Below are 26,612 nucleotides of genomic sequence, written 5' to 3' on the forward strand. Positions count from 1 at the left end.
AGGAGGTGTTAGGTCCTTAACTGGTGGCTGAAGCAAGAAGATGCCTTTCAAAAAGGCTTTATAAAGCTTAGAAGAAGCTAGAGAAGCCATGTTGTTGCCTACATGAAAGTTAGATATAGCTACCAGTTGGACCTTGATCATAGAAATGGCACCTTGCTGAAAAATACTTGCTAAAAAAAATCTAAAACCACCTGAACCGGAGCAGTGAATGGGTCCAGGTCATGTTCAGAGGCCCAAACAGAACAACGTTTCCACTTAGCAGAATAAACCTTCCTAGTAGAAGATTTGTGAGCCGCCACCAAAATTCTTTTGACCGGTGAGGATAACTCGGGAGTCCTCATTATCATGGGAACTGGAGCAGCCAAGCAGTGAGCTTCAGACTGACCAGGTCTGGATGGAAGATCCCTGAGGGACGATAGATGACATCTGGAATTGGATCCAACTTCCAGGGTGGACACAACCTGAGACCACAGACAGAGGAACCATACTTGACGAGGCCAGAATGGGACAATGAGGATGACAGAGCTCCCCAGCCTGTGAGCTTTCTGAAGAAATTCCGGTATGAGGGGCAGAGGAGGAAATGCCTACAGAAGACCGGAGAGCCAATTATGAACCAGTGCGTCTCTGGGGGGTTTGCCCCGGTGCGGAGGTTCAGAGCGAAAAAACTCACTGCACTTCACGTTGGAAGGAGAGGCGAAGAGATTGCAGCAAGGCTGGCCCCACTTGCGAAAGATCTGTTTCACTACCGAAGGATTCAGAGACCAGTCGTAAGGCATCAGGATAGACCTGCTGAGCCTGTCAGCCAGGATACTGGACCTAAATGTGCACTGCCACCAGAAAATGACTGGTAGTATTTGCCCACTCCCACACTCTCATGGCCTCTCGACACAGGGGATAAGACCTGGTTCCCCCCTGCTTGTTAATATACCAGACCACAGACATGCTGTCTGCCTGGATAGCAATCGTCCCTAGGGGAAGATGGGCATGGAGTGCTAGAGTACGGCCCTCATCTCCAGGACGTTGATATGCAATTGAATCTCGTAGGGGGACCACATACTGTGGACTGTCTTTGCCAAGTTTTGCCCCTCCCACCCTAGCAGGGAGGTGTCCGTGGTCACCGTGGCCAAAGGGGGAAGCAGAAGAAAGGGATGACCCTACAGAAGATCCAGGGAATGGATCCACCACAAAAGAGAGTCCCTGCACACCCGAGATACTCAAATAGGGTGAGATAATGGAAGATCTAGCATGGACCATTGAACCTCAAGGGTCCACTGAAGTAGCCACATTCGTAGTCGAGCCATGGGTAAGAGTGAGCATGGCCGCCATGGACCCCAATGCCCGTAACACCAATTCTGCAGTCAGCGACTGAGCTTGATAGATGCAGTGGACATGTAGTTTTTAGGGACTGAATCCTCTCTGAGGTTAGGAAGACCTTGGTTTGAATCGTGTCCAACTGGGCTCCAATGAAATCTAGCACTTGAACCGGGGTCAGTAAGGATTTGTTGAGCTTGATGGTTATGCCCAACTGATGGGCTAAGTGTAGTAGGAAATCCCTCGCTTGGCAGAGTTAATACCTGGTAGGGGCAGCAAGGAGCCAGTTGTCCAGGAAGGGGAAGACCTGAAACCCCTGTGGTCTTGGGTGTGCCGCTACCACTGCCATCACTTTGGTAAACACCCCAGGGGCTGTGGTGAAACCAAAGGGGAGCGGTCTGAACTGGTAATAACTGGCCCCCAGCCGGAAGCAGAGAAACCTTCGGGAGCGCATGTCCATTTTGATGTGGTAGTACGCATCCTGAAGGTTGACCAAGCACATCCAATAGTTCTCCTGTAGAAAGGGCAGGACAGACTGAAGAGTGACCATCCGGAATTTTGTCTTGGTAACTGACAGATTTAGAATGGAAAGATCCAGAATGGATCTTAAGCCCCCCCCCCCCCTTCGTCTTTGGCACCAAAAAGAATCGGGAATAAATGCCTAATCTGGTCTGGAGGGAACGGGTTGGATGACTCGCTTTTCTAGCTGCTTTGCAATTTCTAGCTCTGTTTCCTCCCTTTGCACAGGTGGAACATCCGGGAGGTGTTTGGGTGGAAGGGGTGACTGACTGAAAGGGATAGAATAGCCTCTGTATATGATCTGCAGCACCCAATGATCATTTGTGATAGACTCCCAGGCCATTGGGTGTAGAGACAGATGCCCCCCGACTGCCTCCAGAGCTGTGCAGCAGGGCAACCCTTCAGGCTACTGAGTGGGTCTGTCCAAGAAAGGCTCTTGAGACCATTGATTCCTCGGATTCCCTCTACCTTGGGGGTGGTGTCTATCGAATCTACCTCTGCCTCTAGGGGAAGGAGAGTCCTGGGAGTAGCTCTGAGACTTTCAGAACCACATCTTCTTTGCCCTCCACTGATTCCTCGAAAAGGATCACTGGGGGGTGGAGAAGCAGATCCCGACACCAGAAAGAGTCTTCCAGTCCTCCTCGCTCTGGAAAAAAGTATCACGTACCAACTTTCCAAAGAGTGTGGAACCGTTGTATGGGGGATTGGTAAAAGACGCACTAAAGGGTTCCGAGAATGCAGAGAGACAGAGCCAGGCATGATGCCTGATGGCAACGCCTGTCCTGGCAGCTCTAGTGGTGCCCTCAGTGGCATGAGAGAGAAGTCACATAGAGGTGTTCGCAATAGACATGATGGTGACCATGTGAGAAGTGAAAACCTTCTGGTCCTCCACCGTCATGGACTCTGGGGTAGACCCAGCGATCTCCTTGACAAGGTCTCACTGGAGTCTAATTGTGTGTGCCACATAACTCAGCACACCTACCAAAAATGTGGCTGAAGCATACACCCACTTCCCAAATTGATCCAATGTCCTGGACTCTCGGTCTGGCGGATGGACCGTGGAGCTCTCCTGCGCGAGCTCCTTCTTAGTGACTGCTGCCACTACCACAGCATCTACAGGGATCTCTTGGTCCAGTGGGTCCTGTCTGTAGGAGCACTCAAAATCATGCCGGGGAGTTTGGGGATCGTCTTCACCATGCCCGGTTCCTTCCATGCCCGAGATGTAATTAGATCCAGCAGTGGAGCCGCAGGAGGAGACACCCAGAATGTAGAGGGTCTGGTGCCAAACGCCTCCAGGAACACTGATTCGTCTGAGCTAGGTTTCTGGGCAGACCAACCCCCTCGTTGATGAAGGATCTTCATGATGTATGATTAAAGCTATTCTCTGTCTCATATCAGAAGCTGAGACCCCTCATAAAATCCTCCAAAGCTAGTTATGAAAATAAAATTGCCAAAGATTCCAAAGACAACCACAAGGCACTCTATAACTATGTCAAGAATCTAAATGGCAATGCTCAGATCTGCTCTGAGCTACAACAGAATGGCATTAAATATACTGATCCCAAGGATATTGCCAATATCCTGGCATATCGATTCAGTGCCAACTTCACCCCCCTCTCACCCCCTAAATGGCCCATCTCAATACCGAAAGATTGTCAAATTCTGGTAATAACGGCCACTCAGGTAAAAAACGCACTCTCCAAAGCTAAGAATACAGCATCCATGGGACCACATGACATCCCGGGTTGTGTACTACATGAACTACAAAATGAACTGGCACCTCACCTAAGTGTTATGTTTAATCAAACCCTCACCTCAGGCTTCATGCCCAATGAGTGGCGCACAGCTACAGGTATCCCACTCCACAATGGGGGATGCACCTTGGATCCCGGAACTTGACGAGCCTGATCTGCAAGGCCATGGGACATATTATCATGGGACTTGTAAACAAAGATATTGGCAACCTTAAAACACTGGACCCTACGCAGTTTGGGCTCGTGAAGGGCCGATATTGTCTCCTGAACCTGACTGACTTCTTTGAATCAGTCTCCAGAGCAGTGGACGAGGGTAAGGCAGTCCCACACAGCCTATCTGGACCTTGCCCAGGCCTTTGACACCATCCCACACTCTGGAATCATAGATAAATTTACTAAGCTGCGCATTTAATCCCTACGTCACTCTGGCTTACTGCCAGAACCCACACTGTAAAAGTAGCTGACTCTAAATCCAGCTCCAGACAAGTAGAGTACTTCAAGGTTCGGTACTAGGACCTCTCTTGTTTGGCATCTACTTATCTGAAGTACAGGCCAACACTAAGGGACTCTGGCTAACAAAGTTTGCAGATGACTGCAAACTGGGAGCCATTACTGAATCCCCAAAGGATGTTGATACTCTACAAAAGGGCCTTACAGAAACAGATGCTTGGTGCCCGAGACATGGGCTCAAGCTCAATGCCCAGAAATAAAAAGTTATGTACCTACCATAACGTTCCATGTTAGTTGTCTTCTTCTTGCCTTGTTTCTTGCTGGTTGGGTTCGGAGCCGATCCTAGGCTCCGACTTGGCCATCATCAAAAGCTCGAGAGCTGCCTACTAGCTCGAGGCCCCCCTATATCCCATGATGCCTGGCGCTAGATACCCAGATCTCATTTGGTAAGTAACTGCAGACATAATAATACAGGAATCCTATCCTAGAATGCATAAATCCTACTGGAGAGACTACTAGTCAGCAAGGAATAGCCAGAGAAGACTCAGCCAGTGAAAGAAAACATAAGGAACTCTTCTCAGTCTACTAGGATACGGGAATGGAAGGTGGGACGCAAGAAAGAAGGCGAGAAGAAGACAACTAACATGGAACGTTATGGTAGGTACATAACTTCTTAATGTTAAGTTGTCTATCTCGCCTTCATTCTTGCTGGTTGGGACAGCGTCCCTAGCACCTCAATCCTGGGTGGCTCATCGGAACAGACTTTTCAGAACAGTGGAACCAAAATCAGCTCTGCTCCTGCAGGCCATGTCCAGCTTATAATGTGAAATAAAGGTATGAGGATTGGCCCAAGTAGCTGCCGCACAAATAGTTTCCATTGGCAATCTTGCCTGAAAAGCCACTGAAGTAGCTAGAGCTCTAGTGGAATGACCTTTTGGTTTAGCAGGAGGCTCTTTATTCCTTAGCTGATATATCAAAGTAATAATAGACGTCAACCACCTGGATAAAGTTACTTTCGATACTGGTAGACCTTGTTTACCCTCAGCATAGGACAGGAACAGCTGGTTTGATTTTCGGATTTGCTTAGTTCTATGCAAGTAAAAACGTAATTGTCTATGAACATCCAACTGATGCAACTTGTACTCCGCCTTGTTGGAATAGTTTGGAAAAAACACAGGGAGATCAATAGAATGCTTCAAATTATTCTCAGAAGAAACCTTTGGAAGGAAGGAAGGATTAGTCCTGAGAGAAACTCTATCCTTGTGGAAAACTAGATAAGGAGGGTGAACACAAAGAGCCTGAAGTTCAGAAACTCTTCTGGCTGAAGTAATTGCAACCAAAAGAAGGGTTTTCCAAGAAAGAAACTTCAAAGAACAAGAAGCTGCAGGTTCAAAGGGGGGCAATATTACGGAAGCTAAAATCAAATTTAGATCCCACGGAGGCGGGGGATCTCTCACTGGAGGCCTGATTACAGTAGTCCCTTTAAGAAAAGCTTTACAAAGCTTATGGGACATAATACTAGTATCTGATAGGCCTGTATGAAAGTCAGAAATTGCAGCTAATTGAACTCTAATAGTGGCAGAAGAAGATCCAGAAAGAAAAGGTTCTGCTTAAAAATTCAAAATATGGTGCACAGGGGCTGAAAAGGGATCTATATTTCTAGCCTGTGCCCAGAAAGAGAAACGTTTCCACTTACTAGCATAAGTCTTTCTAGTGGTAGACTTATGCGATAAGATGATTTCACGCACCGAGTGGGAGATGTTCAGAAGCCTGGCTAAGGTCGGAAGTGGAGCAACCAAGCAGTGAGCTGGAGAGATTGAAGGGATTGGTGCAGCCCGCCCGATTGATGGATCAGGAGGTCTGGAACTGGGTCCAGTGTCCAGGGCTGCTCCAGAAGGTGATGATGCAGGAACGGGAACCAAATTTGTCGAGGCCAGTAAGGGGCAATGAGGATCATCTTGCATCCCAATATGGTAGCTTTCTGTATTAGTTTGGGAATCAGGGGAAACCGAGGGAATGCATAAAGAAGTCCCTGAGGCCAATCGTGAACTAGAGCGTCTCTGGGGGAGTGTCCAGAAAGAGGGAGAAGAGAGAAGAAATTGTTGCACTTGCTGTTGAAGGGGGTGGCAAAAAGGTCGCAGCAATGCTGACCCCATTTGCGGAAGACTTGGTCCGCTACAGTCTGATTGAGAGACCACTCGTGAGGCATGAGAATTGCTCTGCTCAGCCTGTCCACTATAACGTTGGACTTCCCAGAGATGTGCGCTGCTATCAGAAACCGTTGGGAAGAGATCACCCACTACCAGTGTCTGAGTGCTTCTCGACATAGGGGGTAGGACTTGGTTTTCCACCCTGCTTGTTGATGTACCACACTACTGACATATTGTCCGTTTGAATTACAATGGTCCCGGTAGGAAGAGAGTCCTGAAGGGCTTGCAACGCTAAAAGCACAGCCCTCATCTCCAAGACATTGATATGCAGATGGTACTCGTGAGGCTGCCAGGTGCCTTGGACTGTTCTGCCCTGAAAATGCCCCCCCCCCCACCCGATCAGGGAGGCATCCATGGTCACCGTAGCCACTGGGGGAGGAAGAGCAAATGGTCTGCCCTGGGGTACTGATGGGGAAACCATCCACCAAGCAAGTTGGTTTTTGCATGTCTGTGTGATCATTATCATGTGAGACATTGGAAGTTGCTGGAAAGACCACTGGGTGAACAGCATCCACTGAAGAATCCTCATATGAAAACGAGCAAGGGGGACTAGTATGATAGCCGCTGCCTTGAGACCCAAAGTTTTTAGGACGAATCTGGCCTGAATTTTCATTCTGTCTAATGGAAGCTTCGCTGACATTTCCTTTGTATTTAAGTTTGCGCCTATAAAGGTAATAGATTGACAAGGCGACAAAGCAGACTTTTAGAAAGTTATTGTGATGCCTAGTTTGGAACAAGTTTGGATGGTGTAGTCTCTGGCTCGCAAGCAGGTGATGTCTGGTGGTAGCAGTAAGGAGCCAGTCGTCTAGATATGGAAACACCTGGAATCCTTGCCGTCTCAGGTGAGCGGTAACTACTGCCAAACATTTGGTGAACACCCTGGGGGCTGTGGTGAGACCAAAGGGCAGAGCTCTGAACTGATAATGACTGGCTCCCAGCCGGAAGCGGAGGAATCTTCTGGATCATCTGTCCATTTTGATATGGTAGTACGCATCCTGAAGATCTATGGAGCACATCCAATTGTCCTGACCCAGAAAGGGTAAAATGGACTGTAGCGTGACCATCCGGAACTTCGTTCTTTGAACAGACCTGTTCAGTCTGCTGAGATCCAGAATGGGTCTCCAGTCCCCTGTCTTTTTTGGTACCAAAAAGAACCTTGAGTAAATTCCGGATCCTTGCTGGTCTGCTGGGACTGGCTGGATGGCTCTTTCTTAGCAGTTTTGATATTTCTTGAACTGCTTGATCCCTTAGATTGGGTGGAACATCTGGAAGGGATTTGTTCGGAATGTAAGAGGTGCAAAAGAAGGGGATTTTGCAGCCTCCAGATATGATAGACAGTACCCATTTGTCTTGTGTTATACTTTGCCAGACTTTTGGGTACAGCGACAATCTTCCCCCGACTGCCTCCAAAGGTGGACAGCCGGGCAGCACCTCAGGGATGCTGGAAGGGCTTGTCAGAGAAAGCTTCTCTGTTGCCCTGATTTTGCGGACCCCCTCTGCCCCGAGGGTGGCGTCTATTGTTGTTCCCTCCTCTGCCCCTGGAGGGAAACTCACCACGTGCATCAGGCACGACTCCCTGGGTTTTCTGGAACCACATCTTCCCACTCTTCTGACCTTTGGGATATGGTCTAGAAGGAGTGGAAAAATGGACTCCCATAGCAGAGAGAGTCTTGCCTTCCTGCTCACACCTGGTAAGGGTATCCCTTCACCTGTGGTCCAAAAAGAGCAGAACCATCAAAAGGGGTGTTGATGAAAGACGCCCTGAAGGGTTCTGCAAAGTTACATAGCCGCATCCAAGCATGCCTCCTCAAGGCCACGCCTGTACCTGCGGCCCTACTCACACCATCAGCTGCATAAGAGACGAGCCACATGAAGGAGTTTACTACTGAATTAAGAGTCGCCAGCTGGGAGGCAACCTTAGCCTGGGCCCCCACAGCTGATAGATCTTGAAGGGTTTCTCCTAGCTCTTTAAGGAGATCCCTTTGAAGGCGGGTAAAGTGGCACAAGTAGTTCAGCGACCTCATGGAGAAGGTCGCTGAGGAAAACATCCACTTCCTGTATCTGTCCATCTTCCTACATTCCTTATTAGGGGGATGGACAGATGAAGAAGTTTCAGCCAACTCCTTTTTTGTGGCTGCTGCTACCACCATGGCATCAACGGGTACACCCTTTGTCAGAAATTGCTTGTCCTGTGGTGCAATAATAAATTTTGTGGGTCTTCGGGGGGTTGGTTCCACTGTGTCTGGGGCTGACCATGCCTTCTGAGCCACCACTGACATCAGTGGATCGAAAGGTGGAGACACCCAGGAGGTGGAGGGTCGGGAACCAAACGCATCCAGGAATACCGACTCATCCTCGGAAGGGTTAAGGATAGTCCAGTTCCCCCTCTGCCTAAGAATCTCAAGGATGTCTGAGAAAGAGACCTCTTCAGGGGGGGATCTCGGGGACCCTTCCGAATCCTCTAAGTCGGTATCTGAAGTGACAGACTCAGGGGAGTCAACATGCTTCCTCTTGCATTTCCTCTTTTGAGGAGGCTCCTCTGAATGATCACGGGAGGCTTTGGAAGAGAAAGATACACACAATGGGGTGCCCTGGAGTGCTTGTTCCCACGCTTGGGGTCTGGAGGAGGGGCAGAGGCAGACGCAGGCACCATGGGGGGAGGAGCCGATGAGGCTGATCGTGGGGCTGACTCAGAGGTCAGCACACTCCTCATGACCTCGAAGGCGTCCCTTCCCGATAGCGGAGAAGGCTCCGAAGAAACCGGAATCCTTCCCGGCACCGAGAGAGACGGCTCAGAAGCCGATGTAGGAGCCGAACTCACCTGCGCCGAAGCTCCGAGAGGGAGAACAGGGTCGAACAAGGGTCCGATGCTACTCGCCCCCTCGGAGCCGACGAGGGAGTCCCGGCGCCCAGATCGCTCCAAGGATGGCACCATGGAAGCGATCAGAGCCGACGACAGAACCGAAAGGGTAGGTATTGGCACCGATGGTTCCACGATCCGAACCCAAACAAAGCTCCGGCTCCAAACTCAAGGGGTGAGTCGAAGGAGGAACTACTGCAGAGACAGGCGGAGCCAAACACTGATGAGGGGGGCTGGATAATATTTTAGCCAGAGCCTGCGATTTTAGAAGCCTGCTCACCACTCTCTCCAAATCATGGTCAGATAGTCTAGAAGACCGAGAAGAGTGGGATCGGTGACTTTGCTCCGACTGTAATACAGGTGACCCCGGAGCCGAGTGTATCGACTCTAGGGATGGAGATCTAGAGCGTTTTCGGCTCCCTGATGGTTCCGACACCGGAGTCGGGGCCGACTGGGAGACAGGTACTTCGGTTCCAGCCGGAACTGAAGTTGAAGCAGACGCCACACCAGACGATGGCTCTGAACTGGGAGCAAACCCCTAAGGATTAGTTTATTCCTACGCTCCTGCATGACTCTTGGACTAAAGGCGTGGCACACCGAACAAGAGTGCTGCAGGTGTAGGGTGCCCAAACAGTAGACACAAGAAGTGTGACCATCTATCAGTGACATCTTCTGACAGCATGAGTCACACTTCTTGAATCCTGATACTTTCGTATCTTTAGACATTCCTGTAAAAAGGAAAATATCAATTACAGAGAAAAAGCAAAACTAGTAAAAAAACACACGCACTCAACACAAGCTACCACACCCTAACAGCACACACACCTATTATCTACGAAAAGGTAATAAACCTATTGAACTACAATTCTCTAAAAAAAAAAAACTACTACTAAATAAGAAGAACAAGGATTAGCCTCTAACTAAAAACGGCTACCTTGAAGAAGACAAAAGGGTTTATTATTAAAGTGGTTGGATTTTCAACTGGAATCATATTTTTTTGCTCAAAAACTGGAAAGAGCTAACCGTGTCATTTCTCATAGCTGCAGTGATTACTTGGTCTATTTGCATCTGTATTGTTCCCCTTCAAGAGAAATCTTGATAAGTGGATGGGTAATAGAAAGTTCACGCTGGGGATCACTCCAGTGGCTCTACTTGATAGAGGCACTGGTAACTGATGTCGGGCGGCATGATGCCAGGGCACTTCTATGGGCTAGACTTGTAAAGACTCCAGGGCCATCAGCCTAGTACACACCTATGTCTCCAAAGCAGACATCCTCAGGGAGTGACCGGGGGGAACCCTTCCCTTCCTCCAAATCGGAGTCCTCCATGAGGGACTCTGGTGGGGAGTCAAGTTTTTGATGTACCTACACACACACACTTCCAGATAGAAGGAAGAAGAAGAAGAAGAGTTTTTTTTTTTTTTTTTTTACCAAGCAGCGCAAGGGTAGGGAAGATAGAAAAAGGACAGAAAGGAAAGAAATTTATGTAAAAAGCAGATGGAAATGCACAAAAAATCAGTCAATTACCAGAAGGAAGCTCAGACCAACAGATCATGATGCTTATGCTAACACGTCAAACAAGATTTGAAGGGAGGAGGAAGACAGGGGCATTATGGGTATGGGAGGAGCTTGGAGCTTGGATCAGATGCTGGAAAGGTGGCAGAGTGGATCCGAGCCGGATCAGAGTCCCCACAGGTTGAAGAGTAAACGAAGACAACTTCAGATCAATAGAAGGGAGGAATGAGTTTTAAAAGAAGGCAAAACTTAAATGAGCTATGTAATGTTTGACTGAAAATGAATGGATAGATTATAAGTGATGTATAATGTTTGCAACTGGAAGTGTGTCAGTATGGTTTGTGATATAAAATGTTTGCAACTAGGATTCTGTTGTTGTGCTTTGTTTTCATGTATATAAATGTAGGACTGTCTGTGTCGTAAGTGATGGTTTAATAATGTAACAAGGCCTGCAGCTCTGATAGTATTCGGGAAGAGGTAAAGGACAGTTGTGTACACTTACCATAAATGTAGATGCTCGAGTGTATTCACTGTTGCAGTCATTACATTTGGGTAATCCTGCTGGCAGGTTGCCCTCAGTGGACTGAATTCCAAAGTCTTGGGTCCTGCGTCGGCTGCTGTCTCCCCTTCCCTGACGTCAGGTCGCCAGGGGTATAAAAGAAGGAGCAGACGCCATTTTCTTCAGTTTTTCTTGCCCCAGATGTCAGGTGCCCCCTAAAAGGGTAGCCAAAATTTATATATATATAAAATTACATGCACCAATATATAAACTTTACCTTCATCTACAAGCAAATACACCCCATAGGTTGTATAAATCAGAGAAGGAAAGATAAGTTCCAGCAGAAAAAAGGGGGCTGGCGGGTGGGTAACCTGGACTGCAACAGTGAATACACTCGAACATCTACATTTATGGTAAGTGTACACAACTGTACTATGTTCTTCGTGTTTCACTGTTGCAGTCATCACATTTGGGTAGAGTCTCAAAGCTATGGTTGGGAGGCTGGATCTAAACAGAATTAGGAGCGGCTATTAGGCCCTGCAGAACTGCAGTGGCAAAGCCTGCCCTGGATTTAGAGTAGAGTGGCAGATGATAGTGCTTTGTAAAGGTGTGCACTGAACAACAAGTAGCAGCCTCTAAAATGTCTTTGGTTGGTACTCCCCTGAGAAAGGCTGCTGAAGTGGCTGCAGCTCTGGTTGAATGTGGCCTAATGTCCTTAGACAATGGCTTGCCATGTTGAAAATAGCAGAAACGAATGCAGTGGCCTATCCACTTTGAAATAGTCTGCTTTGAGATAGCCTTTCCTTGTGATCCTGCAGCATATGCCACTAGTAATTGCTCTGTCTTCCTGAATGCTTTGGTTCTGTCCAAGTAGAATCTAAGCTGTCTGTGTACGTCCAAGGAATGCAGCATTCTCTCCCCCTTGTTCTGTGGATTTGGATAAAAAGTTGGCAGATGAATGGTTTGGTTAAGAGCCACACTGGACACCACTTTAGGCATAAATGTCGGGTTTGTCCTCAGAGAAACCTTGTCTGGATAAAACATGATAAAAGGTTCCACAGCCATGAGCGCCTGTAGCTCTGAAACTCGTCTTGCAGAAGTTATTGCTAGGAGCAGAGCTGCTTTTCAAGATAAAAACTTTATATCAGCAGTAGCAGCTGGCTCAAAAGGAGGCAGGGTGAGTTTTTCCAAGACATAGTTGAGGTCCCATGCACGTATTGGTGATCTCCTTGGGGGCCTTAAATTTTTGGCTCCTCTGAGGTACTGCTTTAATAAAGGATGAGAAAAGATTGGTGGCTCTGTATTGTAATGAGCTGAAATGGCAGAGGCATGAATTTTAATTGATAAAAAAGATTGGCCTTTGTCCAGCATCTCAGTTAAATATTGCAAAATCTGAGGAATATTTGGTACAGCTGTATCAGTTCCTTGTGCCTGGTTCCAAGCACAGAATCTCTTACATTTTCCAGCGCAAGATTTTCTAGTACTAGGCCTTTTGGCTTCCAAAATGACATCCATCACAGCTTTACTGAGAGGTGTGTTTTGTATGATTACATTATCTGCTACGCTGCCAGGTTTAAAGTCCTGAGTTGGCTGTGCAGGATCGGATTGTTTTGCTGGGACAGTAGATGGGGTATATGAGGTAAGGTCCAAGCTGGGCATTGAGACAAATTCCTTAGGATTGGATACCAGTACTGGCGGGTCCAGTCTGGGGCAATCAGTATCATCCTTGGCTTCTCCAGTCTGACCTTTAGGAGTACCTTGGGGAGGAGTGGCAGTAGAGGAAAGGCATATACTGATAGGCTTTTCCAGCTGAAAGATAGGGCATCCATTTTCCATGCTTGTCTGTGATAAGTTCTTGTGCAGAATCTTTTTAGTTGGTAGTTGTGAGGGGAGGCAAATAGATCTATGTCCGGGAATCCCCATTTCCTTGTTATCATGCTGAAGACTTGTGGATCCAGCTGCCACTCATGGGGATCCATGAGGTTTCTGCTTAAGTTCGTCTGCCAGAGTATTTTCCTTTCCTGGCAGGAATTGTGCCTGCAGATGTACTTGGTAAGTCAATGCTGTGTCCCACAAAGTCATGGCTAGTCTGCAAAGGGGTTAAGAATGTGTGTCCCCCTGCTTGTTTATATACCACATTACCGTGGCGTTGTCTGTCTTTATCAAAAGTTGTCCTGGATGAAGTAGGTCCTTGAAGGCTGTCGGGGCATTTTGAACAGCTAGCATCTCTTTTTGATTGATATGTAGATGCATTTGGTTTGAGGACCATGTGCCCTGAATGCGTCTTCCTGCCATGTGGCCTCCCCAGGCATAATTTGATGCATCCATTGTTAGTGTCTGCCTGACTGGGGGTAATGTGAATGGCTGTCCCTTGTTCTGGTGACAGGCTTTCGCCCACCACTGAAACTCCTGTTGCAGGCAGGGAATGAGAGTAATCATTGCCTCCAGGCTGTGGCAATGTTGAGTCCAAACACTTTTTAGGTACCATTGAAGTTTCCTCATATGCAGTCTTGCATGTGGAATTAGTAGAATGCAGGATGCCATGAAGCCCAAAGCCTGCAGAATTTTTCTTGCAGATAACTGGGCCTTTGTTGCCAACATCTTGAAATAGGTAGTCAGTTCCCTTTGTTTGTCTGGCGTGAGATAAGCCATCTGGGCAGTTGTATTTAAGCTTGCACCCAGGAATATTATCTCTTGAGAGGGTACTAGTTTTGATTTCTTTTCGTTGACTGTATACCCTAGGCATGTTAGAAGTCTTTTCACAAACTCCAGATGCTGTAGAAGAGTGTTCCTTGTTCTCTGCTTGAATTAGACAGTCGTCCAAGCAAGGATATATTTGTATTCCTCTTTGTCTGCAGAATGCAATTACTGGTGCCAGGCACTTTGTAAAGACCCTGGGCGCAGTAAATAAGCCAAAGGGCAGTGCAGAGAATTGGTAATGCATTGAGCCAGCCTTGAATCTGAGGTATCTTCTGCATGACTGTCTGACTGGGACATGCAGGTATGCCTCTTTTTAGGTCTAAAGTCACAAGCCAAGCATTCTTGCCCAGCATGGGCAGAAGCTGCTGCAAAGTTAACATTTTGAATTTTGGTATATCCAGGAATGTGTTCAGAATAGACAGGTCCAGTATTGATCTCCAGGCCTTGTCCTTTCTGGGTACCGAGAACAGTCTTGAGTAAAATCCTTGTCCCTGCTCTTGTTCTGGTACTTGCTGAATGGTCCCCATGTCCATGAGGGATGAGACTTGTTTTTGTGCCTCTGCCCATTGATTTTTTGGCAGATCTGGGCAGCCGTTTGCCTTTGGCAGGGTATGGAAATGGAACTTGTAGCCTTGTGACACTATGTTTAGAACCCACTTCTCCTGGGTTATAAAGTGCTAATTTTCCCCCTAAGGGTGCTGCCAGGAGATAAGTGCTTGGTGCAGACAGGGGGAAGTCATTGGGACTGTTTCCTGTAAGGTTGTGATTTGTCTTCTCCAACTTTGGAGGTAGAAGCACCCCATTGCTTTGACCTGTATGAACCTTGCGCCTGGGATCTGCCCCTTTGAGGTCTGTCTGACACAGGAAAGGACCAATTCTTTGTAGGCCAGTGTCTACTAAACCTAGGTGGCTGTACTTGTAAAAAATCTTTGACAGTTTGCATAGATTTAGCTTTGTCCTCCATTTTCTTTAACACCTCTTCTGCCTTAACACCAAACAAAGTATCATGCTGTGAATGTGCATCTAATAATTTAACTTTCACATGATCAGGCAGATTTTGTTCCTTTAACCAAGCATGCCTCCTAATTACAGAACCCGTAACTGCGGCCCTGCAGGAGGCCTCCAAAGAATCAAAACCACATTGCAAAGTATGCTTTCCAACTTGTTCAGCTGCATGCAATAAATCCTGCATTCCCTTGTTTTCTGCACATTCAGAGTTTAACAACAGTTTCTGTTTAAGCAATGCCATGACATGTTGCTGATATTTGAGCATATGAAACTGACAGTTTAAGGCCCTTATAGCCAAGGTAGCAGATGTGTAAAGCTTTTTTCCCCATCTATCCAGTGCTCTAGAATCTCTGTCAGAGGGGGTAGGGTTTTTTGCAGCGGAAGCCTTAACTCCTTTGGGACCCTGTGAAATAGTCTCTGGGTCTGCAGCAGGGTTTTTAAAAAGGAATTTGAGAGAGTCAGGAAAGTACAGTTTTGTACCTACCATAAATGTAGATGTTCGAGTGCTCATACAGCTGCAGTCATTACATATGGGTTATCCCGCCGTCAGGCAGGTCCTCGGTCAGCCGAATACCAAAGTCTAGGTCCGGCGTCGGTTGTCGTCACTTCTTCCCTGACGTCAGTGCGGCAGGGGTATAAGAGGCAGCCGACGCCATTTTCTTCAGTTTTTCTTGCCCCAGATGTCAGGTGCCCCCAGAAGGAAGGCAAACATCATGTTATGCAAAGATGCAATGTTGATAAATCAAAAACAGTAGTTGCAAGCAAATACACCATAAAAGAATACCCCAAAAAGGTTATATGAAAAGGTGTTTGTCATAAGGCCTGTCCTAAGAGGGGATGGAGGGAGGGAAACCTGGACTGCAGCTGTATGAGCACTCAAACATCTACATTTATGGTAGGTACAAAACTGTACTATGTTCATCGTGCATACAGCTGCAGTCATTACAGATGGGTAGAATCCCAAAGCTAAGTAAGGGTGGTAGGCACTAAGTGGAACTAGGAGGGGCTAGGATGCCCTGCAGGACTGCTGTGGCAAAGCCCAGTCTAGATTTTGAGTATAGTGGGAGGTGACAGTGCTTGGAGAAAGTGTGCACTGAACTCCAGGTGGCTGCTTCCAAAATGTCCTTGGTAGGGACCCCCCTGAGGAAGGCTGCAGAGGTAGCTGTGGCTCTGGTGGAGTGGGATCTGATGCATGCAGGCACAGTTTTTCCATGAAATGAGTAACAAAAGCGTATGCAGTGGGCTATCCACTTTGAAACTGTCTGTTTGGAAATAGCCTTTCCTTGAGCACCTGCAGCATAGGACACAAAGAGTTGCTCAGATTTCCTGAATGGCTTTGTCCTGTCCAAATAGTAACGAAGTTGTCTGTGAATGTCCAAGGAATGTAGTAGTCTTTCCCCTCTGTTTTGTGGATTAGGATAAAAGGTAAGTGGATAGTCTGATTCAAAGCTACACTGGATACTACCTTTGGCATAAAGGTAGGGTTGGTTCGTAAGGAAACTCTGTCCTGATGGAAAATGATGAATGGTTGCACAGCCATGAGGGCCTGTAGCTCCGAAACCCTGCGTGCTGAGGTGATAGCCAGAAGAAAGGCTGTTTTCCATGACAAGTATTGTAGCTCTGTTGAAGAAGCTGGCTCAAGGGAGGAAGGGTCAGCTTTTCCAATACGAAGTTAAGGTCCCAAGCAGGGACTGGTGGTTTCCTTGGGGGTTTTATATTCTTTGCCCCTCTGAGGAACTGCCTTAAGAGAGGATGAGAGAATAAAGGAGGATCTGTGTTGTATTGTGCAGAAATGGCTGAAGCGTGGATCTTGATGGAGGAGAAGGAAAGTCCATTGTTTAACATCTCAGCTAGGTACTGTAAAATTTGAGGTATATTTATTACCCAAGGATTCTGTCCCTTTTCTTGATTCCAGGCACAAAATCATTTCCATTTGGCAGAGTAAGCTTTTCTAGTAGAATGTCTTCTGGCCTCCAAGATGACATCCTGCACCTCCTTGGAGAGGAGAATCTGTTGGGAAATCAAAGAATTCTCCATGCAGCTAGATTTAGGGTTTTGAGATGGCTGTGAAGGGTTTTGTAGTTGTGCTGGGACAACAGAAGAGGGACTAGAGGTAGGATCCATTTTGGGGAATGTGTCAGGCTCTTCAGCAGCGGATACCAGTGTTGTCTTGGCCAGTCTGGAGCAATGAAAATCATTTTCGGCCTCTCTGCTCTGGCTTTTAATAGAACTTTGGGCAGCAGAGGAAGAGGCGGGAAGGCATAGACTGTCAATATTGCCCAATTGAAGGAAAGTGCGTCCACTTTCCAAGCCTGTGGATGATAGGTCCTTGAACAAAATTTTTTCAACTGGCAATTTCTGTGGGTAGCAAAGAGATCTATGTCTGGCTGTCCCCATGCCTGAGTTATCTTTGTGAAAACTTGAGGATGCAACTTCCATTCGTGTGGATCTGTCATATTTCTGCTTAGGTTGTCTGCCAGTGTGTTTTCCTTCCCTGGCAGGAATTGTGCCTGTAGTTGAATTTGCAATTCCAGTGCTGTGTTCCATAGGGTCATGGCTTGCCTGCACAGGGGGTATGAATGAGTTCCCCCCTGTTTGCTTATGTACCACATCACTGTGGTGTTGTCTGTCCTTATCAATAGCTGGCCTGGATGCGGTAGGTCTTTGAAGGTCATAATAGCATTTTGCACGGCTAGCATTTCCTTTTGGTTGATGTAAAGGTGCTTCTCTTTTCGGGTCCATTTTCCCTGAATGCACTGATCTGTCATGTGTGCTCCCCAGGCGTAGTCTGAGGCGTCTGTTGTGATGATTTGAGTTGCTTGAGGTACACAGAAAGGAAGACCTGTGTTTCTTTGGCAAACTTGAGCCCACCACAAAAATTCCTTTTGAAGGCATGGAATAAGTGGTATAATTGCTTCCAAGCTGTGGCTGTGTTGAGACCATAAGTTTTTTAGGTACCATTGAAGTTTCCTTATATGCAGCTTTGCACATGGGATTAGTAGGATGCAAGATGCCATGAATCCCAGAGCCTGCAGGACTTTCCTTGCAGTTAGCCTGGTGAAAGTTGCCATTTTTCTGAAGTATTGACACAGTTGCCCTTGTTTGTCTGGCGTGAGGTAGGCCATCTGGGTGGTTGTATTCAAGCTGGCACCCAGGAAAATTATTTGTTGAGAGGGTATTAGTTTTGATTTCTTTTTGTTGACTGTGTATCCCAGGAAGTTCAGCAGTTTTATTACAAACGCCAGGTGCTGCAGTAGTATGTCCTTGCTGTCCGCTTGGATCAGGCAGTCGTCCAGATATGGGTAGATTTGTATCCCTTGTAGTCTGCAGAAAGCGATTACTGATGCCAGGCATTTCGTAAACACTCTGGGCGCAGTAGATAAGCCAAAGGGCAATGCAGAGAATTGGTAATGGGTTGAACCTGCAAGAAATCTGAGGTATCTTCTGCAATCTTGTCTGATAGGAACATGCAGGTATGCCTCCTTGAGGTGCAATGTTACCAGCCAAGACTCCTTGCCCAGCATGGGAAGAAGCTGCTGTAATGTGAGCATCTTGAATTTTGGCACCTGTAGATATGTGTTTAGGATGGATAGGTCTAAGATAGGTCTCCAATCTTTGTCTTTCCTTGGTACCAGGAATAGTCTGGAATAAAACCCTTGACCTTGTTCTTTTGTAGGTACCTCTTGAATTGCTTTCATGTCCATGAGAGCTGAAATTTGTTTTTGTACCTCTGCCCTTTGATTTTGTGGCAGGTTTGGCATGCCTCTCATTTTTGGAAGGGTGTGAAAGTGGAACCTGTAGCCTCTGTCTATAATGTCCAGAATCCATTTGTCTTTTGTAACAATATGCCAATTTTTTGAGAATAATGTCAGTTTTCCGACCAAAGGTGCTGCCATTAAAGCTTTGCTTGGCAGGTGTAGGGGGAAGTCATTGTGTCTGTTTTCTAAAAGACTGATCTATCTTCTCCACCTCTTGGGGTTGGTGCTTGCCACTGTCTGGCTCTGAAAGATCCTTGAGGTTGCCCTCTACCCCTTGGGCGTCTGTATCTGCCCCTTTGAGGTCTGTCCGTGGCTGGAAAGGACCAATTTTTTGAAGGCCAGTTTCTGCTGAAACGTGGAGGTTGTACCTGCAGGAAACCTTTCACTGTTTGCATTGATTTCGCTTTTTCCTCTATTTTCCTTAGTACCTCCTCAGCTTTAACACCAAACAATACATCTTTTTGAAGAGGTGCATCTAATAATTTAGCTTTGACATGACCTGGTAAGGTTTGCTCTTTGAGCCAAGCATGCCTACGTATAACAGGCCCCGTAACAGCAGCTCTACATGAAGCCTCTAAAGCATCAAAACCACACTGCAAGGTATGTTTACCCACTTGCTCTGCACCATGCAACAAATCCTGCAACTCTTTTAAATCTGGTTGTTCTGGTTGTGTCATCTTGCTTTTCAGCTGAGATATCAAAAACTGTTGGTACTTTAACATATGGAACTGACAGTTTAATGCCCTCATGGTTAAAGTGGCCGAGGTGTACACCTTTTCCCCCACCTTTCTAAAGCTCTGGAATCTCTCTCTGAAGGTAATGGGTTTTTAGCATTAGAGGCCTTAATTCCCCTGGGACCCTGTGAAATTGTTTCTGGGTCAGCAGTATGGCTTTTATATAGGAACTGGTGAGAATCAGGAACCCGGTAATACCCATCTGGTTTAACAGGAGCTGGAGGCAAAGAATCTGGATTAAGGCTGGCTTCTGTGTACACATCATCCAATATATCTAAAACAGGAGGGATAGCCAGGGGCCCTATGCTGGGGGAGCAGAAGAAATTCCCTGAGCCTTTTCTTGTAATCTTGGCCTTCCCAGTGAAAGTGTTCCCTCAATGTATGCAGGGTTTCCCCAAAAGAGAAGTCCTCAGGGGGGGGACCGAGGGAATAGACTCCTCTGCATCAGAGTCTTCGAATGGAGAATAGGCATAATCCTGGTCCTCAGATAGTTCTGAGGTAATAGAAGCTTGATCTGAGGAAGGGTAGTCTTCCTCTAATCTGGGCCTTTTGTCAGAGGGGGGTTGAGAACCCCTGATAAGAGTAATCAAATCCTCAGCCATTTTAAGCATCTGCTTTTTAGGCATGGTGCCTTGAGAGGGGGTCTGAGGAACCTGTTTTTTGGTTTTCATGGCTGCTTTAGATTTAGTGAAGGCTTTAATAGAGAAGGAGGAAGGCCTGAAGACCCCTTGTGAAAAGGCAGGCCTGTCTAAATTCTGAGTTTCCCCGCCAGGAGTGGCGTCGGTATCTGTAGTAGGAATGGGGGCTGAGGAGCCTGTGACCTCAGGTACTGAAGACACCGGTAATGTAGTGTCATCGGTACTCAGGGGCTGCGTAGGCACCTCGCTGAGTACCGGGGAACCGGTAGTCGGCCTTAGCGTGGTTTCAGTAGATGGTGCGGACCTCGTATGTCGGTCCTTATCTTTGCGTTTTTTTGCTCAAAACTGGAGTCGCCGACGACAGAATATAATTAAATTTTTTGCCAAAAAAGTGAAGGGCGAACTCCGCCCGACGCTTAATAGTGCGCTTGTTGAATCTAGCACAAAAACGGCAGGCCGAGACGTCGTGGTCTGGGCCTAAGCAAGGTATACAGAAAGAGTGGAAATCCTTATGCGGTATTTGCTTCCCACAAGAAATGCAATTATTAACTTTGTCTGACATCGGTCTGAGGCAAGAAAAGTTTCCCCAATGGGGTACTTAGCTTTCAAGAAGACTTCAGCTGAAATACTTTCGTAAATCTCAGGAGCTGGCCGACCGGCATTTGTGAACTGCTTCTGCTTCGGGCACCGCGCGGCAAGAAAGACTGAAGAAAATGGCGTCGGCTGCCTCTTTTATACCCCTGCCGCACTGACGTCAGGGAAGAAGCGACGACAACCGACACCGGACCTAGACTTTGGAATTCGGCCGACCGAGGACCCACCTGACGGCAGGATAACCCATCTGTAATGACTGCAGCTGTATGCACGATGAACATCCCTGTAATATCTATCAGGCTTAACAGGAGCTGGAGGTAAGGAGTCAGGGGTAAGACTAGACTCCAAAAACACATCATCTACAATGTCTAACACAGGTGGAATGGCTAGAGGCCTGTGTCGAGGAAGTAAAAGGAAATCTCTGAGCCTCTTTTTAGATTCTGAAAAATCTTGGCTCTCCCAGTGGAGACGCTCCCTCATGGTATGCAAAGTTTCCCCAAAAGAATAGTCCTCTGGAGGAGAAGCTGAAGGTATAGATGCTTCAGCATCAGAAGAAATAGAAACTTGATCTGAAGATTCATAGTCAGTGTCTTGCCTAGGCCTCTTATCAGGAGGGGGATGGGAACCCCTGATCAAGGTAATCAAATCTTCGGCCATTTTGAGCATCTGTTTTTTTGGGCATCGAGGCCTGTCCATGTGGCTCTTGAGTTTGTTTCTTTGCTTTAGAAGGTGCTTTAGTCTTTGCCTTTGAAGCTGAAGTCGGTTTAATGTAAAGATGTTTAGGTCTGAATACACCCTCAGAAGCCGGTGCCTGCTCAGCAGCTCCGGACCCATCTGAGGGAATAGTATCCGAGGCTCCAATACCTTGAATGTCCAGTGGCATGGGCGACTCCACATGGGAGTCAGTGGCAGCCTGCGACTCTAAAGTAGCGGGCATCAGGGGCTGCGAAAGCACATCACTGAGAACCGGCGACTGGCTTAGGAGAAGCTTCGTCGTCGGTTTTGGGCCTCGGCTGTTTACCTCTCTCCTTTTCTTTGGGTTTTTTGTGAACTCCGGTAGTCTGATGGCTATCCGACGACATTTCTGGATAATTAAACCTGCGTCCAAACTAGTTTAAAGTGAAATCATACCGATGCTTAATAGTGCCTTGGTTAAATCTAGCATAAAACCGACAACCAGAAATGTTGTGATCAGGGCCTAGGCAAGGAATACAGTTAAGAATGAAAGTCCTTATGAGGTATTTGCTTTCCACAAGAAATACAATTATTTACTTTTTCTGACATCGGTCTGGAGCAAGAAAAAGTTTCCCCAATGGGGTACTTAGCTTTATTGAAGTCTTCGGTTCTGAAATTCGAAGACGAAAATCTCAGGAGTCGGCCAACCGGCACTTGCGAACTGCTTTTGCTTCGGGCACCGCGCGGTAAGAAAGACTGATGAAAATGGCGTTGGCTCCTTTTATACCCCTGACAACCTGACGTCAGGGAAGGGGCAACAGCAGCCGACGCAGGACCCAAGACTTTGTAATTCAGGCCGACTGAGGGCAACCTGCCAGCAGGATTACTCAAATGTAATGACTGCAACAGTGAAACACGAAGAACATCTGCCATCAGAAAATAAGTATTTTCCAGGTCTGATATCCACCTTGGCAGTTGATTCAAACTGTGGTTTGATCAAGGCTTGAAGTAAAATGGCCATCTCAAAGAACAGTAGGGTCCCTAAGGGGAAGTCTAAGATGGAAGGCACTCCTCAGGAAAGCTTTGGATAATCTAACAGAAGCTGTGGCCAAATGATCTTCCAGATGAAAATTTGAAATAGCCACTAACTGGACCTTAAAAGTAGAATAACTGGCCCCACTATGAAACACAGAAGCTAGAAAGATTAAGACAGCTGGGAGAGGGGCCAAGACGGAGTCCAGATTCCTATGAGAGGCCCAGACAGAAAATCTCTTCCACTAATTCTTGTAAATTTTTCTGGTAGATAGTCTTTGGGAAGAAAATAGAATATGGACTATAGGGGGAAAAAAGATCGGACTGACTTACTACCATGCGACATTCCAGATGAGTGACAGGAAGGTCTGAATTGTACTAAATGATGCCATTTCTCTGAGGCATTCTGCAGGAATTTTGGGATAAAAGGAGTAGGATGAAAGGCATAAAGAAAACCGGGGGCCAAACGTGCATCACAGCACCCCTCAGCGATGGGGGGGGGGGGTCCATGGCAAAAAAACTGCTGCACATGGTGTTGAAGGAAGAGACAGAGACTGCAGCATAGGTGGCTTCACTGACAAAAAATCTGCTCCACCACTGTCGGATTGAGGGGCCACTTTTGAGGTAGAAAGATAGATCTGCTCAACCTGTCTGCCAGAACCCTGGATTTACCTGGTATGTCTGTTGCTGTCAGAAAACACTCGGAAGGTTATCACCCACTGCCACACACTCATTGCTTCTTGACATAAGGGTTAGGAATGTGTTGCCCATCGCTTGTTGATGTACCACACTACAAACTTGTTGTCTGCCTGCAGAAATCATCCGCAGAGGTAGGACTTCCTGAAAGACCTGCAAAACTAGGAGGACTCATCTCTAGAACACTAATGCGAAGACTGACCATGTAAGCTGACCACATGTCTTGGTTTGTCTTTCCCATATAATGCCCTCAACCCTAACTGGGAGGCATTTGCTGGCACTGTATGTTTGGGATGGAGGAATACAAATGGATGGCCTTAGGAGACTGAATCCACCAACTTATATGCATCCTGTAAATGACTGTCAAAACGTATCTGAAAGCTTATAGATTGGTACCTGATGGACCACTGTACTACCAAGTGTCCAGTGAAGAATTCCCTTGTAATATCAGGCTAGAGGAACAAAGGTGATGGCGGTAGTTATCAATCCCAATAGCTGGAGAACCAACGCAGCTGACGGCATCTGTCAGGACATCTCCTTTAGTGCTTGGTTTCGTAATGTGGACAATCTGTTCTCCATCAATCTTGCTATCTGGGTGCTGGTGTCTAAATGGGCACCTATGAATTCCAATATCCATAACTGAGATTTGTCCAGACTTACTGTGATACCTAACTGGGAACAAAGATGGAGTAGATAGTCCTTAGCCTGGACGGAGAAAGACCTGTTAGCAGCGGTAATGAACTAGTCATCTAGGTAAGGGAAAACCTGCAACTCTTCCAGTCTGAGGTGAGCTGTGGCCACTACCATACAACTGAACACTGGGGTGGGGTGGGGTGGGTGGGGGGTGCTGTGATGCTCTGAACTGAACATGACTGGCTCCCAGCCAGAAGTGGAGAAACATTCTGGACACCTGTCCATCAAAATAGGATAGTATGCATCCTGAAGCTCTATCGAGCACATCCAGTTGTCCCTGAACAGGCATGGACTGCACCATGACCATCTGGAACTTCATGTTATTAATATATTCATTGAAATGACTGAGCTCTAAAATTGGTCTGAGGTTACCATTCTTTATTGGCATCAAAAAAACCTTGAGTAGATTCTGAATCCATGTTGTTCTGGTGGGACCTCCTGGATGACTCACTTCTCTAGTACGTTATTGCTGTAGCAGCTGCTTTTCTTTGAGATGGTGAAATGTTAGGGAGTGTCTTTTGAGATGGAAGGGAATAAGGAAAGGTGACAGAACAGCCTCCGGTTATAATTCTCCACACCCATAAATCTTCAGTGATGGATGTTCGGGTTTCCAGGTGCTGGGATAAGCACCCAACCCCCCCCCCCCGACTACCTCCAGAGCATGGCAGTTGGGCAACGGATTCATGAGCTCTGATAAGGCCTTATGGAAAAAGGACCCCTGAAGCCTTGGTTCTGTAGACCTCTGCTGCCATCAGGGCAACATTCACCATTAGAATTCTTCCTTCTTCCACTTGGGATGGAGGCATCTCCAGAAGTGTCCAGAAAACCCTTCAGACATTCAGAACTGCATTACCCCAATTTAGATTCCTGGAGAAAGACCTCTACAATGTAGAAAATTGTATCCCTACAACAGAAAGGGTTTTTGCTGTCATGCTTACTCTTAGATAGTGTGACTGACTTCTGGTCTGAAAAGGGTCAAACCATCAAAAGGGGCACTAAGAAGGGATGTCTTGAAAGGCTCTGCAAAGTCACACAAGAGCATCCAAGCATGCCTCCTTATGGTAATACATGTACCTGTGGCTCTCAAAGTGCTTTCACATTACATAAGTGATGAGATAGGGGCAATCTGTAAGATACTCAATGAAGAGGCACAAATCCATACCTGGAAAGATATTCAAAGGTGGACAACTGCGAGTCCCCGGTTATCCTGTCCTCCACAGACATGGACCCAGAAAGAGATCTGGAGAGCTTTTGTCCAAGTCTCTCTGAAATCTTGTTATATGTGCCAAATAATTCAGTGCAGTCAGAGCAAAGGTAGATCAAGTGTAGACTTACTTCTCTAATCAGTCCAAAGCTCTGAACTCCCTGGGCTGATGGACAAAGGCGCTCTCTCTTTCGCCAGCTTCTTTTTGGTGGCTGCCTCTACTACCAAGGAATCTACCAGCAGGCCTTTACTCCAAAGCAGGTTACCTTTTGGTGCAACAAGAAATACATCTGGGTTATGTCACATTTGTTCAGCCACATCCAGCTCCTTCTATTCCCGCTGAGAGATTAAGTTTACCATCTCATCTGTAGGATGGGCCAACCAAGAAGTTGATGAGCCAGCTACAAATGCCTCAAGAAGCATGGATTCTCCTTGACAGGGGGCTTTGGAATACCATCCACCAATTTCCAAAGTTCAAGAATATCCCCAAATGAGATGTCCTCAAGAAATGATCTGGGGTCCCCTGCCCTTCATTGAAATTTGTATCTTCTGTAAGGGATTCCTGAGAATCTTTTCAGAGTCAACATGCCTTCTTGTACACATGATTCCAAGGTACCTCACTGGTGGGATGCTCTGTAGAGGTCTCAGAAGACTGAGGGAAGTCTTGAGTGTGGACCAGACCCATGGCTTGACAGAAATGGATGTCCCAATGGGATAGGAACAGTAAACATCAGGGCACAGGAGTTTTTGCTGGAGGATGGATGGAGCAGAACACATATGGGAGGTCTGCTCACTAGAAAAAAGAAGAAAATGTTGGGGAGCAACCAAAAACCACCTCAGTGGGAGCCACAGCAGCACCAAGTGGGTCTCTGTCTCCGACCTGGCTCTGCTCAGAAGCTAATGTCAGTACCGTGCTGTCTACTGCCAAAGCTCTGTGTGGAAGGGAAGGGTCCAAAAATTTCAGTCTCATCTCCTACCTCCTGATCAGATGCTATCGTACACTACTAGAAAGGACTAGAGAGAGGTGCCAAGAGCACGAGAGAGAAGATAATTTTTTTTTTTTTTTTTTGCTGAGGCAAGCCTGAGCAAAGCAGACCATGTCCATTCTCTATGAGTGGCAAACAAAATCTGGGATAATGCTGGGGAAAGGAAGGGATTATGGGTAAGGGGAGGAGCTTGAGCTGTGGATCCCAAAATTTAGAGTGGCCAAAGTAATTTCTCAGGACCCATCCTTTGAGGAACGGATGCAAGTGACAACATCAAATACTTAATTCTGTCCTCAGAAAAAAAAAAAGTGCCTGCAAGGAATTAGAACCCTATCATCCACAGGGTTAGATTAAGGGATGAGACCCTTTCTGCTGTGCAATGAGATCCACTTGAAGTGGTAGACTGTAACACATGCCACTGGCTAGATGAAACAGAAAAGGAAACCAGTGTTGGCTTGGTCAAAAAGGGATCACCAGCAAGAGTTATTTTTCCTCTTTTTGGGCTTTAAGAAGAACTCTTGGAGCAAGACGTAGTGGAGGGAAGGCAATGAGGAATTCCCTGTCCACTGGAGGAGAAAGCAAAGGCATTGAAGAACTTCCCTGTCCTCTGAAAGAGAAAACATTGGTCTTCCAGGCTGACAGGCAAAAGCCTCTGGTGCAGAAGAGGAGGAGTTGCCTGTTGTTCTCTGAGGTGTGCCCCCATGGTGAAGGATGTCCAGGAAAATCTGTTTATTCAGGGTTCATTCAAGAGGGTTCTCCAAGTTCCCGCTTAATGCA

Source organism: Protopterus annectens, chromosome 11.part0, assembly GCF_019279795.1.
Source record: "Protopterus annectens isolate FY-2018-M chromosome 11.part0, PAN1.0, whole genome shotgun sequence".
In the NCBI taxonomy this organism is placed as follows: Eukaryota; Metazoa; Chordata; order Ceratodontiformes; family Protopteridae; genus Protopterus; species Protopterus annectens.